General features: G+C 43.8%; 1 long non-coding RNA gene across 1 annotated transcript; it reads right to left on the bottom strand.

Moving 5' to 3' along the window:
* Positions 1 to 343: 343 nt before the first annotated feature.
* Positions 344 to 6,592, bottom strand: LOC143443434 (uncharacterized). Its single transcript, XR_013112392.1, has 3 exons — positions 5,355 to 6,592; positions 2,683 to 2,768; positions 344 to 813 (listed from the first exon to the last, which is right to left on the bottom strand). It is a non-coding gene; the product is annotated as an uncharacterized LOC143443434 (long non-coding RNA).
* Positions 6,593 to 11,435: the final 4,843 nt, after the last annotated feature.

The following is an 11,435-nucleotide window of genomic DNA, read 5'->3' as shown; positions in this document are numbered from 1 at the left end:
TAATATTGTTCCCCCAAATGCAGAGAAGTCTTCTGTAATTTTCAGGTTTGGGGAGCCCATCATCAGTGGGTAGGATGGATTCCAGCTGAAATAAATAGTTGAACTAGATACCAGAAAGGCCCCTCACTGCTCTGGGATCTGGAAGCAACTGACAGGAAAGTGTGATTCAGAAAGTAAAATTGTTTCCCTGTTTCAGAAAAAAAAACATTAAGGCAACTCCAAGTGCTAGAAATATTCCAAACAGGATGTGCAGGAGTGTGCGACGTGACTGGGGAAAGGAAGCATTTGGGAGAAAATGGAACTACCTTTTATAATGATTTATTTATTTTATTAATGGAGTACACACAAGGTCCGTACGTATCTGAGGTGAGTGGAAACACAAGTCCATAGAAACTGTAAGTAGAGCAGCTCTTACATTTTCGTTTTTATTTACCGACAGAAAGAAAGTAATTTAAAGTTATTTAAAACATAAACACAGCAAAGAATCACTAGACATAGGCAGTTTTCTGCTTCCTTCCTGTTGATCTTGCTGTCAACAGTGCCCCCTAGTGGTGAACTTAAGAAGAGGTTGGAGGAGAGAAAAACTGGAATTTTCATGAAAATGTAAACTTTTACAATTCCACTTGGTAACTAAATGCTATATTTGGCAAGAAAAATGAATCTTTGCAGAGGTCCACAGCAGATAACTTAAGACGTGAGCTTTTCAAAGTCGGCTTTCCTTCGTGGCTTGCCTGAGTGCACGCCCATCTGTGCGCAGAAATGCCCTCGAGGATGCCTTTGGGGCGTGTCTGGGTCACAGCTTCTATTGTTTACCTTAAAAAGAACAGAATCCACTTTTATGAGGGATACAATCGTTCTTCCTGAACTTGCACTTCAACCCCAGTCTCTTCCAAGAACCATAGTTCCAGACAACACACAGTGTTCTCACAGGATCTCACCTGGCCCCAACCCATGGAACAGACAAAACCCCATTTCCTGAGACTGTGGCCCTCGCCCCAAAGCAGGCCAGTCAACACAACAGCTAGGGTTACAGAATGAGTGGAGGTTTCCCAGGCTGCCGCCCTACCCCCAGGCAACCGCGGGGGGGGGGGGGGGGCGGGGGGGGGGCAGGAGCTCTGAGGCTTCTGCTCTGAGCGTGGTTCTCTGCCTCCAGCCCTGGAAAGCTCTTCCCCTGATAATTTCCCCCTACATAGATTGCCTGCAGTAGCTGGATGTGCGTGGCAGCGCTGCTTGTCGGAAGCCTTCCACTGGAGCACGAAGCAACAGCTTCAGGGAGCTTCTCTGGGAGTGAACAAGGGCCTCTGTCCTAGTATTAGTCCCTTTAGAAGGTCTGGGTCTTACTGTGGTAATCGCTTCCTGGTTTTGCACAGATGAAAGGGAATCCATATTCCAACATTTCTTCAAAGAACTCTCACCTTTATCAACCTTAGACAAGACATCTTGGCTTTGTTCTTTCTGTCATCACTGCTGGTGTGTCAGGAAGGCCTTGCTTAGCTTTCTGGATCCATGAGTCCGGCTCCACTATCACTGCCAATCTTAGTGTGATGGTTTGTATATGCTTGGCCCAGGGAGTGGCACTATTAGAAGGTGTGGCCCTGTGTGAGTAGGTGTGCCACTGTGGGTGTGGGCTTTAATACTCTAGTCATAGCTGCCTGGAAGCCAGTCATCCACTAGCAGCCTTCAGATGAAGATGTAGAACCCTCAGCCCCTCCTGCACCATGCCTGCCTGGATGCTGCCATGTTCCCACCTTGTTGATAATGAACTGAACCTCTGAACCTATAAGCCAGCCTCAGTTAACTGTTTGTCCTTATAAGAGTCGCCTTGGTCATGGTGTCTGTTCACAGCAGTAAAATCCTAACTAAGACACTTAATAAGTCCTTCACACAAATTAAGAAGGTCTTTGGGAACTCAGAGTAAATACAAAGTAAAAACAAAAATGTGTAGATTTCAAGATGGTAGCATATTATTAAGTCTTGCTTATTTGACCCCTCATTTGGCCCCTTTTTTTATTTTACAATTTATTTACATTTCGGATGTTATCCCCTCCCCCATTAACCCCCCATCCCATCCCTCCTCCTCCTCCTCCTTTTTTGCTTTTATATCATTTAAATTACATGCAAGTATTAAGGTCAGTTCTAGGTTGAGGAATTAGCAATACAATAGATGCAAATAGTCTAGGAACAAGCAAGACAATAAATCCAGATAATCAAAGAACAAGCAGGACAATAAACAGAGTCCTGTGATCACTCCTGTGGTCACTATTTCTAAGGGCTTATCAGGATGACCAAAATATCTGAGCTACTTTCCTGTCCTAGCCCAAGGTCATTTTCATGCCTGAAGCCTACTTCTTTGTTCTAGCTTAAGTTTTACATTCCTGCCTGTAATTACTACTTTGTTTTAGCCTAGGATTTAGATTTCTGCCTGAAGTTACTTTTTGTTCTAGCCTAATGTCAGAATCCTGCCTGCAGTCCATTTCCTTGTCCTTGACCAATGTCAGATTCCTGCTAGGCAGCCCCAAAAGCTCTCCACATCTTTCCCTTTCTTACTGCTTAAACCAGACTGATTGTGTCTTAGGTTGTTCTGACAAGAATGCCTTCCTTACCCATTGTGGAATATGCATTATTCCATATAAAAGCAATGCACTCTGTCTTAGGTTGGTAAAGCTCTGTGCAGAATCTTACCCGTCCTCGACTTGCCAGCCTGTTAAATTAATAGCTCTGTCTGGGGGTCCATTTTCAGTTTCAAGTCATGTACTTTGGATGCCAACCTGTTGATGTAGTTAGAGACAAGCTTTAACATGATGGTCAGGAATAAAAGAATTCACAGGACAAAAGGGCTAGCTATATATGCCATTCCTGATGTTCGACCAAAGTGGAAATACTGACCTCAAGCCATGGATAATTTTATCAACATTATCTGCAGCATCAAAGTTCAACAGAGCAACTTTCTTTAAATTCATAATCTCACTATGCAAAGTTAAAAAATTCAGAGAGGTGTGAGAATTATGCCAAATACCCTATAGGTGTCTTTAAATTTTTTTCTACTTATAATGACTATCATTGTAAATTTTAGAAGTAACACCACTCCAATGATATTTGTCATGACACTCGAAATGGCTCCTAACTTTTAAACCCTGAACCTCCTTCAGATAATTTGAATAGGATATAGAGCATCAATCTGTTGTTCCAAACACCTATATAAATCTTCTTGTATATTCAACACATTAGTAACTTTTTTCTAGATGATTAACAAAAGTAGCTGTCATAACTTCTTGTGTCAAAATTATTGCAGAAACATTGGTGCTAGCAATTAATAGAATTAAAGCTTTTATACCAGCAATAATCAAGCCCACTACCCTCTTGCTTCTGCTTAAATCCTAACTCATTTCTTCCAGCACTTTCAAGCTTTTCTCAGAGAATCAAGGCAGTGAGATGAAAGCTGGTTGATAGACCCTCATAAGAGACATGCCAGGTTTCAACACACTAATACAATTAGAAAATATATAGTCAATGCAACTTACAATAAATACTGTAGAAGAGACTAAACCAATGTTAGCTTGACAAGTATAAGAGCCTTAACAAATGCACTAACCATTGTTTGAAATCTAGATCCTGTCCCAACTTTATCTCTTGCTATCAAAGCACAGTGCTTGTCTATTTTAGGAGATGTTGGCACATACGGGGTGTTTTATGAGTTTCGACATTCCCACTGTACCCTCTTTGGATGTCTTCCAGCCTCATCGAAAATGCTCAAAACATATCACTGCCTGTCATGTTGGGCAGAATTGGACACTCTATCACTACAGAGAGCCATCCTTGGTCTAGATGAATCTTCAAACCCTGGCCCTAAAGAAACTCCTGAAAATTGTACTTTATAGGAGCAAAAGTTATTAAGCAAATACACCATCCAGCAATCACAGAGATTGCCCTTAGTGCTTGGACAGACAGGTTCCATTCACCTTCTAGACCGATATTCTAAAAAGAATGTATTTTTTATGGAGTATTTTTGCCAAAACCCATAACCTGAATCTAATCATGAGGAAACTTCTGACACAAAGTGAAGGTTAGTCTGCAAAATAATTGGCTTGTCCTTTCAAAACTTTCAAGGTCATAAAAGAGAAAGAAATGTTAGCGTTGAACCACAGGAAGGAGGCTGGAGAGACACAAGATCTTCAGTCAGGTTATAACCACATAAGACATTAGCTACCATCCAAAGTCCTGGGACAACTGATCAGACAGACAGTGGATTGAACAAATAGTGTTACAAAAGTGTTAAGTTTCTTGTTTGGTCAGATAAGAAAAATTCTAAGGCTGAAAAGATGGTTCAGCCATTAAGACTGCTTGCTGCTCTTCCAGGGGACCTATGCTAGGTTCCCAGCATCCAACACTTGGTGACTCACAACTATAATTCCTACTTCAGATGATCCCAAGCCTTCTTCCAGCTCCCAGTGGTCTCTCTGTCTCTCTCTGTCTCTCTGTCTCTCTCTCTCTCTCTCTCTGTGTCTCTCTGTCTCTCTCTGTCTCTCTCTCTGTCTCTCCCTGTCTCTCTCTCTCTCTCTCTCTCTCTCTCTCTCTCTCTCTCTCTCTCTCTCTCTCTCTCCACACACACACACACACACACACACATTTTCTTGAACCACCCTAAACCATGTATTCCAGTCTCAAAGTGAGCCAGGAAACTTGAGCAGAGCCAGCTCCTGATGTTTGTTGACCCAGGTCTCCCAGAAGGGAATCTGATTTTCCAAATAAAATAAACTGTTTTTCCCATCTGTTTCTAATCTGCCATTGAAAATGTGGCAGTGATGGATTTACACAGAGACTGCAGAACCGAGTTCTTTCTCAGCCTTGACATTCGTGTAGATGAGGTCGGGGACATGGCACCCACAGACCACTGTCCTGAATTATTTCCAGAGTTCTACCTGCTGTCACATCTTGACGCTCATCTGTCCAAACAGTCATGAATATTTATTGATATTAAACAGAATTTCCTCTTCGACACAATGAATTGTGAATATTGTATACTCCCAAAATAATAACCACAATGAAAGACAGACTGGGAAATATGACAGAGACTTCCAACAAGCACCCGCATGACATGGTGGGAAATGATTGTATTATTTCAAAAACCAGAATCCATTTCCAAATATTCCTTCCCCAAGCTGCCAGAAGAAATGCAGACCAGACCTTTTACTTTTGCTGTCTTATATTATGGTGTTGTAGGTGTGCCCAAAAAGATTCTTAAAAATAGGTAGACTGCTTCTTAAACAGTGGTGGGCCTGTGTTCCAAACCAAGCCCAGCCTTGTACAAGCTTGTGTGGTTGTATGCTTGAAAATATTTTTTTCATTGCACTTACTGAGAGAGGTGGGTCATGTGTGTGCCGTGGCACCCAGGTGGCGGTCAGAGGTCAACATGAAGTCTTTTCTCTCCTTCCACCAAGTGGGTCACAGGTGTCGAACTCAGTTCATCAGGCTTGATAGCAGGCACCTTTAACAGCTGAGCCGTCCCGCCATTTTATACTTATAATTTCTGACGCTATAAAAATTAATAGTTAATAACATTGTGCTGGCTGGTTTTGTGCCAACTTGACTCAAGCTGGAGTTATCACAGAGAAAGGAGCCTTTCTTGAGGAAATGCCTCCATGAGATCCAGCTGTAAGGCATTTTCTCAATTAGTGGTCAAGGGTGGGCGGGCCCATTGTGGGTGGTACCATCCCTGGGCTGGTAGTCCTGGGTTCTATATGAAAGCAAGTTGAGCAAGCCAGGAGTCCTGACTTCCTTTGGTGATGAGCAGCAATGTGGAAGTGTAAGCTAAACAAACCCTTTCCTCCCCAACTTGCTTCTTGGTCATGATGTTTGTGCAGTAATAGAAACCCTTACTATGACAAACATCTACTCTTTCCCGTATCCATATGTTGTTACTGAGAATCGTAGGGAAGATTTGTACAGCATTGTGGAATCTGGGTTTCCATGGTCTGGAGAGACGGCACAGTGGTTAAGAGCTGGCTGCTCTTCCAGAGGACTCAGGTTTAGTCCCCAGCACTCACAGGGCAGGTCACAACCATTTGTAACTCCAGTTCCACGGATCCTACAACCATGACTTTAGTATACACGTGTATGTAAGCAAGACACTCGTTCATACACATAAAATTTTTTGTCTAGGAAAAAAATTTTAAAAGCTGTATTTCTTCTCACAAACACTTTATTTACTATGAAAAATGGGATGAGAATCAGCAGTTCAGAGTACTGACCACGCCTGCAGACGAACCAGGTTCCGTTCCCAACACAACATCCGTTACCTCCAGTTCCTGGTGCTTTGGTGCCCCCTGCTGGCCTCTGCAGGCTCCTGCTCACATTGGGTGCACAGAAACATTCATGGAGGTGTGCAAGCACACGCACGCACACACACACAATTTAAACATTAATAAACATTTTGAATAGAAAAATATAACAACATATTATTTACCTTCACTATCTTTATTTTCTAAAACTCAAATAATTTTCAACCAACTTACCTAAGATCCAAGAAAAGGCCAGCAAAGATAACTCATGTTCCTTACCAGGGCTGAAGATGCTCTCTCCGCCTTGTAGGCACACAGTACCTGCTCATGAGGGTAGGGAAGCCTAAGCACACAGTGGGAGTCCCACTTCACCAGGAGTCAAGCACAATATGAAACTCTGCGCAGTAGAGTATATAATTCTGAAATTTTAAGAAATGTGCATGCTCCTTAAAAATAAAAACGCACTGGACTAGAGGGATATTTACTCCCTCCACTAATTTTAGTTTTCCTATTTTAAAATACATTGGTTCTAAGAGACACAAGAGTGCTCAGTGGGATGTGATAGACAAATCTTCCTTATTGAGAAATAATGAATAATATCTATAAATATTATTTTATCTAGGAGGTGGGGCTTAATCTTCCCCTCTTGAGGGTGGGGTATGGTAGTTGATTTTCTCTGCCAGCTGGACCACAGGATGTGAGAGTCTGGCAAGCAACCTTTGGGGTGATCTGGGAGGGTCTTTGGGGTGAGGTTCACTCAGATGGTCGTCTGTGAAGCAGACAGCCCTCCCTGACAGATGTCCTGCTCTTCCTGGGTCACTAGCTGGAAGCCTGCATAGGGTCACAGTCCACAGTTAGGGGAGCTCTGCCACCCCTACAAATTCTCCCCGCATCTGTTCTTTTTTATTAGCATATGTTAATCACACATAACAATAATGGGCCTTGCTATGACATTTTTACGTATGTGTTTATTTTAATCAAACTTACCCCATTGCCCTCTCTGGTTCTCTCCAACCCTTACAGACCCCTCCCCCACTGACCCCTCCTCTGCTGACCCCTTCCTCACCCTGTGGGGGTTCAGTTCTCATCTCTTTTTTTTTTTAAATGACCAGTTGACTTCCATGAAGGTTGGTTACCAAAGGCCAAACCACTGAACCTGTCTCCCCCTTCCCTAGTAAGCCTGCATATATTCTTATCCCAATTACTGATTCTGATTAGAAAGGACAGCAATTCATATAACCAAGGGGATGACTAGATCTTGGATCCACCTAATTTATTCAGAAATCTAGCTCCTCCTCCATGGCTCAGCTGTACTTGGCTTTGCCTTCTCTGCTCAGAGAGTAAATCTCTTGTAAACCTGTCCCTTGGTGATCTGATCCTTAAAACCAGCAATCATGTGGGGGGTGGGGGGGAACTCCTCTCGAGTGTTTGCTCAGAAGTACTAAAAAAGTGTATTAATTAGACTAACTTGAGTCATTTTTCCCAAATCTCACTCAAACACTAAGGCCAAAAGTATAGAGAAATCTCCATTAGAACAGACTGATATGTGGTAAGGAGATCAGGTCAGGTCGGGGGAAGAGATTAAGCACTGTGTAGCATAGGGCTAGGACCCCAGGGTCGGTGACAAGGAAAAGTCAAGTCTACACAAATACTATGGACGGCCTTCATCTGGGCAGTAGGGTTCTGGGACCAGTATTGGGGTGTGTTTGGGTGTCCTATGAACAAAACTTCCAAGCACCTGAGCCTTCTTCATCCTTCCTGTAGGGACCAGAATTGTGTTGTTTCATTCATTTTAAATGTATGGGGAGGGGGGGACTTGTCATGGTGGAATATACCTTAAAACAGGTCTTGGGAGGTAGGACAGATCTCTGTGAGTTCAAAGGTAGTCTAGTCTACATAGGGTTCTAGGCAGACAGACCTACACAGTGAGGCCCAGTCTGAAAAATAAAGTAACTATTTAGTCTGTTTTTAACCGTGTGTGTGTGTGTGTGTGTGTGTGTGTGTGTGTGTGTGTGTTCATGTGAATGCAATGTACATGGAGACCACAAGAGGGCACCATACCCTCTGGAGCTGGAGGTTGTAAACTTGCTGGCGTGGGTGCTGGAAACTGAACTCCTGTCCTCTGTAAGAGCGGCAGACACTGTAACCACAGAGCCGTCTCTCTAGCCCCTACTTTATCCACTTGAAGTTAAATTAAATGGCATTATCCTTCTTCAGCTTCAAATATTTCAACTGCTTAAGAATAAACTCAAAGCCTCCCAGATGGCCCAAAAGCCTTCCCATGAAGAGCCCCACCCTCCTCACTGAATTCCATTCTGCCTTTCCCTCTCTGCTCACTCTGCTCTAGCCACCGGCTTCTCCTCAGTTTCTTTAACATGCCATCTTTTTTCTCAGCTCAGCCCTTCCTTGGATTCTCCTTGGGCATGTGCTGTAGCTCCTGCGTAAATAAAACTCAGGTCACCTTTAGTTAGATTTCTCTGTGACTCTGACTCTCAGAATTAGGTCAGATAATACTTATTAGATCTAGATAACACTCATGTGTCTGTATGTGTGTGTGGGGGGGGGGGAGTTCTGTGCCTGTATGTGTCTGTGTGTGTGCATCTGTGTGTGTCTGTGTGCACCTGTACATGTGTGTATGTCTATGTGTCTATGTATGTATGTATATATATATATATATATATATATATATATACACATATATATATGTATATCTGTGTATGTCTGCATGTGTGTGTGTGTGTCTCTGTGGGGAGAGTTCTGTGTCTGTGTGTGTGCATCTATGTGTGTCTGTGTGCATCTGTGCAAGTGTGTGTGTGTATGTCTGCATGTGTGTGTGTGTGTATATATATATATACATATATATATGTTTCTGTGTCTGTGTGTCTGTATATGTCTGTGTGTGTCTGTGTTTGTGTTTGTGTATGTCTGTGTGTGTGTGTGTATCTGTGTGTGTATGTTTTGTGCCATTTACTTTTATTATAATCATACAAGCATTAGTTGATTGCTATTTGAGACCTGTCAGCATGTCATCCCCAGAATCAGGAACCGTACCTCAGGCCCTCAGGCATAGCTCCCTCCCACTGCCCAGCACAAAGAAAGCACCCAGATCCCCCCTTCCCACCTCCTGCCACAAATATAGATGACTCTGGCAAGGATCAACTGCTCAAACCTGCAGTGACACAGGCACTGTGAACGCTCATCACAGTTGTAAACACAGGGGTAGTGTGATAGCTAGACCCCAATGATCTGTACATGGAATGTGTCAAGGACAGACAAAAGGTTAAAATATGCATCAGGAGATTAGAGAGGTGGCCCAGTGGTCAGTGGCACCTGCACTCACTCGTGTGCCCACACATGCACAGACACATAAGCAAAAGTAAACTAAAACATTAAGTATTCGGTTTTCTCAGGTGAAGTGGCTTTCCACACAGGTGTGCTGAGCTGGGGACTCAGATCACAGAATGCAGACCCACTGTGGGAGTCCTGGCACCCAAAGTAGAGCAGCACCGAGAAGGGAAAATCACTGCAGACAGAGACCTGAGGTCATTTTAGTCTTATTTACACAGGCTGTTCACTTTAGACACTGAAGTCAGGTTTAGACACTCAAACAGCCCTGTAATGAGTACATTTCCTACCATCCTTTCCCTTGGTAAACAGCTCTCAGAGACACTAAAACACAGACTTTCTTTCTGAGTGGATCCCTGTGTTCTGTGTCCTGGCCCCTCCTCTCTCCACACCCACTCTGTCTCACATAAAGTTCAGCTTGTTGGGGTCATCCTGAGCTTTAGGAGTGCAGAGAGATCACGTCTAACTCGTTTCTGCACCACCACCCCTAGGGCGTGCACAGCACAGGGGAACCTACCCCAGCTGAACTCCTGGTCTAAGAGCCCTCCCTCTCCTCCTTCTGTTTCCTCAACTATACCCAAGAGCACAGCAGAACTCTGGATTCCAGAACCTTCTCCATTTCTAGAATAAAAGCAAATAAGAGTAATGTTTCAAAACTACTTTGATTGTAAAGCATTAGATAATTGTTTTGTTTTTTTCTTTTTAATCTTGTGTCTAACCGAAAGGGCTGGCAACAGAGAGGAAAGCGCAGAAATGAACACCATCAGTTAGCTTTACTGAAGCTCCTTGGATCCTCAGTGTTGGTGACTGGTGCTGTCAAAACAATGGAGGATCCTTTAAGACCAAGCAGGGAACGCAGCTGGGGAGGTGGAGAGGGGCTGGTAGGAGAGGAGAAGAGCTAAGAAAGAAGGAAACGGGAAGGAGGAAAAGGGGAGGCCTCCTGTGCAGCACACTGATGTGTTCTGTGTGTTCCTCTCGGAACCTCCTTCGTGCACACGTGACTGCCTGTGCCACCAGCAGCTTCTTTACAGGGAAACAGGAGAGTGCGGACTTGTGTGATTGTGCTCTCTTTTCCATGCTAAGCCACCTTTTCCCTTCTTTCTCCTTTCCTGGTGTTTTTGCTGAGGAAGAGGAAGAGGCAAGGGTGGGGGTACAGTTCAGTGATGGAGCACTCCTTCAGCAAGCCTGTGGGGCCTGTGGTTCTAATCCACAATACCACAAAAGAGAATGGGGTGGAGGTAGGGGGAGGAGAGAGAACAGTGGACAGTGGACAGTGGACAGCGTCCCTCCTGGGAATGTTCAGCCCAAGAACTGAGTGATAGAAGAAACGCCATGCTGACCAGGCCTGACAGGCGGGGCTTTGGCAATTCAACTTTGGGCACAGCAATTTAACCATTATTTTTTTCAGCACCTCTTCTCTCGTGCCTAAAGTTCCAGTCTTAAGAAAAAGCAAATTTTGAAGAAAGAAACAAATGATTGTTTTACCTAAAGTTGTACGAATGGCTGCTATCAGAGTTTGTTGCCTTTTTTTTTTCCAGAAAAATTAATTTGATAAGCTTGTGAGACCAGAGGAAGAGACTAGCCTGTGAGGAGGAGAGGTTTGCAAAGGGCCAAGGGTGAACGGGAGGTCAGGGTCACAGAGGAGCGGCCCTCTGAAGGACAGTCGGCCCAAACTGTCTCGGAAGGCCTGTGGGCCTCCAAGCATCATTTCTGCTGTTGAATCCAAAGCAGGGTTACAATTAGACGTCTCTAAAATGTCAGCGTTAACTGGTAAATAATAACTCGGTTGCATGGGACCGGGATTAAGCATGT

This window comes from Arvicanthis niloticus, chromosome 9, assembly GCF_011762505.2.
Source record: "Arvicanthis niloticus isolate mArvNil1 chromosome 9, mArvNil1.pat.X, whole genome shotgun sequence".
Lineage (NCBI taxonomy): Eukaryota > Metazoa > Chordata > Mammalia > Rodentia > Muridae > Arvicanthis > Arvicanthis niloticus.
The sequence above is the reverse complement of the archived record's forward strand: the minus strand, read 5'-3'. Positions and strand labels throughout refer to the sequence as shown.